The sequence below is a fragment of the Meleagris gallopavo genome, chromosome 1, assembly GCF_905368555.1.
Source record: "Meleagris gallopavo chromosome 1, MGAL_WU_HG_1.1, whole genome shotgun sequence".
In the NCBI taxonomy this organism is placed as follows: Eukaryota; Metazoa; Chordata; class Aves; order Galliformes; family Phasianidae; genus Meleagris; species Meleagris gallopavo.
Window position 1 is genome coordinate 57,238,557 of NC_139404.1, and position 6,000 is coordinate 57,244,556.

A 6,000-nucleotide genomic window follows, 5' to 3' on the forward strand; every position below is an offset into this window, starting at 1 on the left:
CAGAAATCATAGTGGAATGAGCCTGTGGCCATTATTCATGAAAAAATTTGTGAATCATTTTCAACATATGACCTCTCTAGTTTCTAATTGACTAAATATGAGATAGATGAGTATAAAATAGACTTCAGTCTATTTATTATTGCAATGCTAAGGGAAAATTTCTCAGGTAACTATGAAAGTGCAACTGCTGACTGCAACAGAAACTCATTTTTTATGGATAAATTGTGCTATGTTTTTTTCTTCCATGCTGGAATGAATTCTAAATATGAAGGGACTGATCTTTGTAGTTTGCAGATCACAGCAAGAGAGCTTTATATGTTCAAACTACCTAAGCCAGAGAAATTGGGAAGATAATTATTTTACATGACTACGTTTATTTTATCTTATTTTATCTCCTTGGTTTCCAATACTAATTTTTGCAATGATTTAGAAGAAAGATCTCTCTCAAAACAAAGAAAGAAAAATCCCACACCTGCCCACAGTTTGTTCAATGCTTTTTAAGAGGGTGAGGAAAACCTGGGGAGATGCTGGTTTACATCAATTCTCAACTCTCTGTGTTGTGGCTCATATTAGAGATCTATATTGCCATCATTTTCAGAGGTGTTCCACCCATTCCCAATGTCCATTATCACATTACATTTCCCTTTCAGCAGAGTCTGACAACTCACAGCCATTCCATGAACAGCTGTCAAAACATTGGCATATTCTAATTACAACATTTACTATGTTTCTATGAAAGTTAAATCCTGAGCTCCATTGCGCTAGCATAAAACAAAAGTAATTGGAGCTAAGGCAATCACCTTTGATTTGCAAGAGTATAAATGTGATCAGAATATAGCCCAAGGAGTCAAAATATAGCCCAAGGAACAAGGGAGTCAAACAAGATGCCAGAAAACCCAGGATCTGAGAAGCTTCTTGTCAGAAGGAAAATAGGCAGAAGGCACGCAGCTAACTAGCTGGCCTGAAGTGATGATACGCTTCATTCTGTCATTATCATTTTCTTAAAAATGAATACACGAGGCACATGAACTACTGAAATCCCACTGTGTATTTAAGTTTCAGTGGCAGGCATTCTTTAGGAAGTGCTTGATAGAAATGAGATAAAACTCACTTCATTCTGTCCCACCCTCTTGGGACTTAAAATTGTGTTATATGAGAAATGTCTCTTTGAAACATCTGCTGATACATATCTTTCTGCACAGGGAATAGACAGTCTTAGATACAGGTAATGATACAACTTTAAAGTTAAAATAATCAGCAACTCCACAGCCTAAAAGCATTTAAGTGGAAACAAGCTCTGGGGTCATGGGAGAAGGATGCAGCTTTTTAATACAATTTCAGGGATGCCCTCATCTTTTAATTCTGCACGTTTGTTTAGGGAGATGTAGAAAGTCAGTGAGATAAGTGAATAAGCAATCGTCATTCTGTTTAGTATGGAATGGGAATGCAGCCTACTAGGCACAAGAGATTGGCGTTCAGCTAGTGGGACAAGGACAGGCAAGTAGATAACTCCCAGTTTATCTTGGGCAGGTTGAACTCAGGAAATGCTGTGGAGATCCTGGCAAATCTGAATGCTGTCAAAATACAGGAACTGCTGAAGACAGAGGAGGAGGGTGCTAATTGTCTCATTTAGTGACAGCAATTTTTTGTAGTTCTCTGTGCTTGGTCCTCTTCGCAGCTTGGTTCCTAGAGAAGGGAATCTGAACTCAGATTTAACGGGGCTTGAAATGCTACCATCCAGTGTAAGCATTTTTAAGGCTACAAGCATTTGTGAAAAAGTTATCCCTGCCATTCATATGAGCTGGATTTAAGCCCCTTCAGCTTTTCTCAGACTGATTACTGTTACTCACTCATCCACCTATCCAAAGAGCCCATACAAGGTCAGGGCAGCACTTTCACAAGTGAGTAATCCTTTTCCATGCCTTCAAATCTCCAACCATTAGCTGCAAGTTGCTGCAAGCTGTGAAGATCAAACTCAGAATAGTCCAAAATATGTGAATTAATGGTTCTGGCCCTAATTTCTTCCTATCAGATCCTCTATAGCTTAACCCTCCCCCTGGAACCTTCAGTGTTAGGCTAGACAAGACAGAACAACGGTCAGTTGTATCCCAACCTGCCTTTTTTTTTTTCAGGCTGGGATTTAGACGATGGAATAGAAGGCATGGAATGGAAATAGACATTGGGTGAAATGTTCTTTTTTTGTATCATTTCTTTTTCTCTGTCCTCAATAATTTTTTACCAGGTTTTGCATGCTCTGTGCCTGGGGATGCTCTCCTTTGCCTGCCTCTGGCACTAGAGGGCGCAGAAATCTGGGCTTTGAACTGCAAATCCTAATCTCCTCAGATCCCTGCTTTCCTTTAAATCACACTCAACTTTCAAAGAAGTTTTGATTTCAGAGGAAGGGAATCTACCTCATTATTACTGGTTTGTGTGCATTTCCCATGTTGCATTGCTATGGAAACAGGACCAGAACAACTCTTTTGCATGTAGGTCATGATATTACTGGAGCAGAGGAAACCTGGGTGAATAGGTGAGTGGGTTACAGAAACAAAATGGGGCAGAGTAATTATCTGGGACAACTGACAACAGTGGGGGATTTCACAGTAGATCACCTCACAAAACTATTGAATTAGAGACCTGGTGGTTGAAGGATCCTAGCATGTGGAGCAACTGAGAGCCATGAAACATACACAGAGACTCCGCTCAGGGGTGGAAAAAAAATTTAAATGATAGTGGTGCATGCAGGCAAGAACAAACAAACAAACAAACAAAGCACGCTTTCATTCATAGATACAGTTATTCAGCAGTGACTGGTTTTCCTCTTTCCACAACTTGGCCTCCTTTGAAGCAGTGACATGGAACAGCATGACTACCACCCCTTCCATCTCCTTAGGATGTTTCTGACCATGGGTGATTCAGATCTCCCCAAGCTCTGGCCAAGGTCTGAGAACAAGTGGTTCTGTAATTTCCTAAGATCTTGGTTTTGGATCGGAGAAGACTGTGACCTTTTCTTTTTATTATTTCTCTCTCCCTCCAAAATAATTGAAGTGGGACTAGCCCAGATCACCTTCCCATGTACGAATCCCTTTTTCCTGGTGGACTACACCAGGAAATCACTGAGCACTTTGAGCTGGCACAGAGAGGGCAGCTCAGCAGGATGCAGGCTTGACAAGCTGGCAAAACTATGGTACAACTTCTCACTCTCCAGATGCAAAAGCAAACGGGGTTGCTTTTGCAATCCAGAGGTCCTGGAAAGGGGAAGCTCAACCAAAGTTATAATCAAAAAGCCTAAAGGAGAGAGAGCAGACTCTGCACAGCATAACACGGTTTATAGACGAGTCATTGAAAACGGTTGGTGTCATAAACTATGTAATTGAGGCTGGCATGTATTTAGACAGAGCTGAGATTGCAGGCAATGCAATACCATAAAAGCAGACAAAGTGCCTAGTCCTAATCTCCCCTATTAACCTTCCTCATTGACAATCTCAAAAAAAAAAAAAAAAAAAAAAAAAAAAAAACCTGCTAAAGCTCACTGTCAAGCCCCTCTTTTTTCTTTCCTCTCACCTTTTTCTCTAATGCAAAGGAAAGATGAGCAAACACACATGTAAGTGGGGATATGTACTTCTGCTGAATTTGCAGCAAGAAATACCCCTCTCCCCATCCTCCTGTTCCAGAAAAACAGATTGCCTAAAGGAACTTAAACACTTGAAAAATATATGGATAAAAAGAGTTTTTCTGGAGTGTGGGAAAAGTCCCCTGTCCATTCTCCACCGAAGGGGAGAATCACCCCGAGGCTCCTGGGAAGGACCTACACGCCTGGCGGCTCTGCGGGACCCCAGGTGAACGGCAGCCTCCCCGCCGAGAGTGAAGGAACACTTGTAAGAAACTCGCCAGTGGGGCAAGGCAACACTTTGGCCCTCCAGAGCCCCGGAAATGGCTGGACTTTGGAGGAATGGGGGGTAACTTAGACCACAGCACCCGGGGCAGTCCGGGAGGCATTCTTGTTCCCACCGCCTCCCTGCCGCAGGCACCCCGTAGCGGCGGCCCAGAGCAGAAGGAGCCCGGAGGAGCAGCCGGGACCGGCTCAGCCCTCCCAGGAAGATCAGTCGAGCCGTGGTAGCGGGTAGCGCTGAGCCCGACCCTGGAGCATCCTCACCGCCTCCCCCGCATCCACCAGGAACTGGACCCCAAGGACACCGACTCAGAGAAGGGAGATTGGAACCGGGGAAGCCCCCTGCCTTCCTCACCTCTGGTGACACCCCACGTTCGGCTCCCCCTGCACCCCTCCTCCTCCAGAGACCTGAGGCCACGGAGATGGGCGCAGACCCTGAACAGATGCACAGACCTTACGAGGGGTGCTGAGGGTGAGGAACCGCATTGGCACGAAAAAAGCCTCCTTTTCCTATTGCCCCGGCTCCATCTCTGCCCTCCCCACTCCTAGGGCAGGCTCCGCTCTCAGCTCCTGAGGACATTTTGCGGGAGTCACCGACAAACATGTCACAGAAAGATTTGGGAAGAGTAGCCCGGGAGATGTTCCTGCGTCGGAACGCAGCATTTACATTATTAAAACAAAAATAAACAAAAAAATAAACCAACTTGAGGAGCGCTTGGTAAATGTGAAGATTTCCCTAAATCAGGTTACCGCGTCTCTCCTTCCTGGCTGTACCATTTAGCCTCGGTTCCGGGATGAGTATCACAGCTGTAACTCAGCAGAGGAAAGCTCTGCTGGGGCTTTGCCTTCTCTCCCCTCGCTCCCAACCCCCGATGACAGCACCGCGATGGACCCTTTCAGCAAAAGTTTCCCTTTGTTTTGCTCTGCTCCTTCTATTAGAAAGCAAAACGTAAGCTCGTTTCTTGGACATTATTTTCTTGGCGGGAGCTTTTCTATGACAGCAGCAGATGAAACTGTAGGTGCGGCGAGGAAGGGGAGGAGGTTAGAAGGCGAGAAAGAGAAGGTGGGGGGAAAGAAGACTAAAATAAAGACCGAAAGAACAAGAAAAAAGGAAGAGGAAGGAAAAAAAGAGAGAGAGAGAGAGAGAGAGAGCAAACGTCAATGAAATAGCGAAGCTTTCCTACCTGTGATCCAATCACCAGAAGTTGCATCCCATCCCGCGGCAAGCGGCTCTTTGCGAGAGGCGGCTGCAGAGTGGCCCCGGCTCCGGCGGCAGAGGCATGCGAGCTGCGCGCATCAGCGCCCGCAGGCAGCCGCTTTATCTTTCTCTTCCATATCTTCCAAGAGGGGAGGAGGGAGGGGAGGGGGGAGTTAGAGGGGGGGAAAGACAGATTACTTGGTGCCGTGATAATGAGGGGAAAGAATAACAGTTGGGAAGCATTAAACGAGAGGTGGCATTGTCCGGGTTGATGGAGTTTTTGTCTCTCCCTCGCTCGCTCTCTCCCTCCCACATGCGCAGGCACACACACACACACACACCGCACTCTCTCCGCGGCACTGGCCCTTGGGAGTCTGCTCCAGCTCAGCCAAGTTCAGCTTTTAAATACATATATATACATATGTATGTATGCACATACACACACACACACACATACATACGTAGAGCTATCAAACCTAGCTTAAAGGTTTAGACAAAACTGAAGAATTTAAAAATAGCGGATACTGGGACTCATAAGCGAGCCGATGGTAATTCCTATTTCCCCCAACGCTCCTAAGGAAATGAGGACAAGCTGCCACCTTCATGAGGGTTGGCAGCAAGGAGGGGATGGAGGGGCCCGGGTGAGCATCTCACAGTGCTGGTAGCTGTGTGGCTGTGGGTCCGGGTGCTGCGTGCTGTGTGTGGGTGTGCGAACGCCAAGTGGGCTCGATTAGCTGCAATGGGCAGGCAATTTCTGCAGAGAACATTTACAATTTTCTTTCAATATGACAGGATTAGTTGCTGTTGAAGGCTCTCCTCCAATAAGATCAGCACTGCTTTCTGATTTGGTGGCTTTGCTGAATAGAAATTACTGATTCTTGTTATCTCTCAATGCACTCTCCCCTCTTCC

General features: G+C 45.6%; 1 protein-coding gene across 4 annotated transcripts in view; it reads right to left on the minus strand.

Annotated features, from left to right (window-relative positions):
* The window catches only part of CHRM2 (cholinergic receptor muscarinic 2), a 93,945-nt gene extending 88,572 nt beyond the window's left edge, over positions 1 to 5,373 (minus strand). For all 4 annotated transcript variants that reach the window (XM_003202425.5, XM_085229110.1, XM_085229096.1 and 1 more), the window contains exon 1: positions 5,077 to 5,373. The gene's annotated coding sequence lies outside the window, so the exon portion shown is untranslated. The remainder of the gene's footprint in view (positions 1 to 5,076) is intronic.
* Between the last annotated feature and the right edge of the window lie 627 nt (positions 5,374 to 6,000).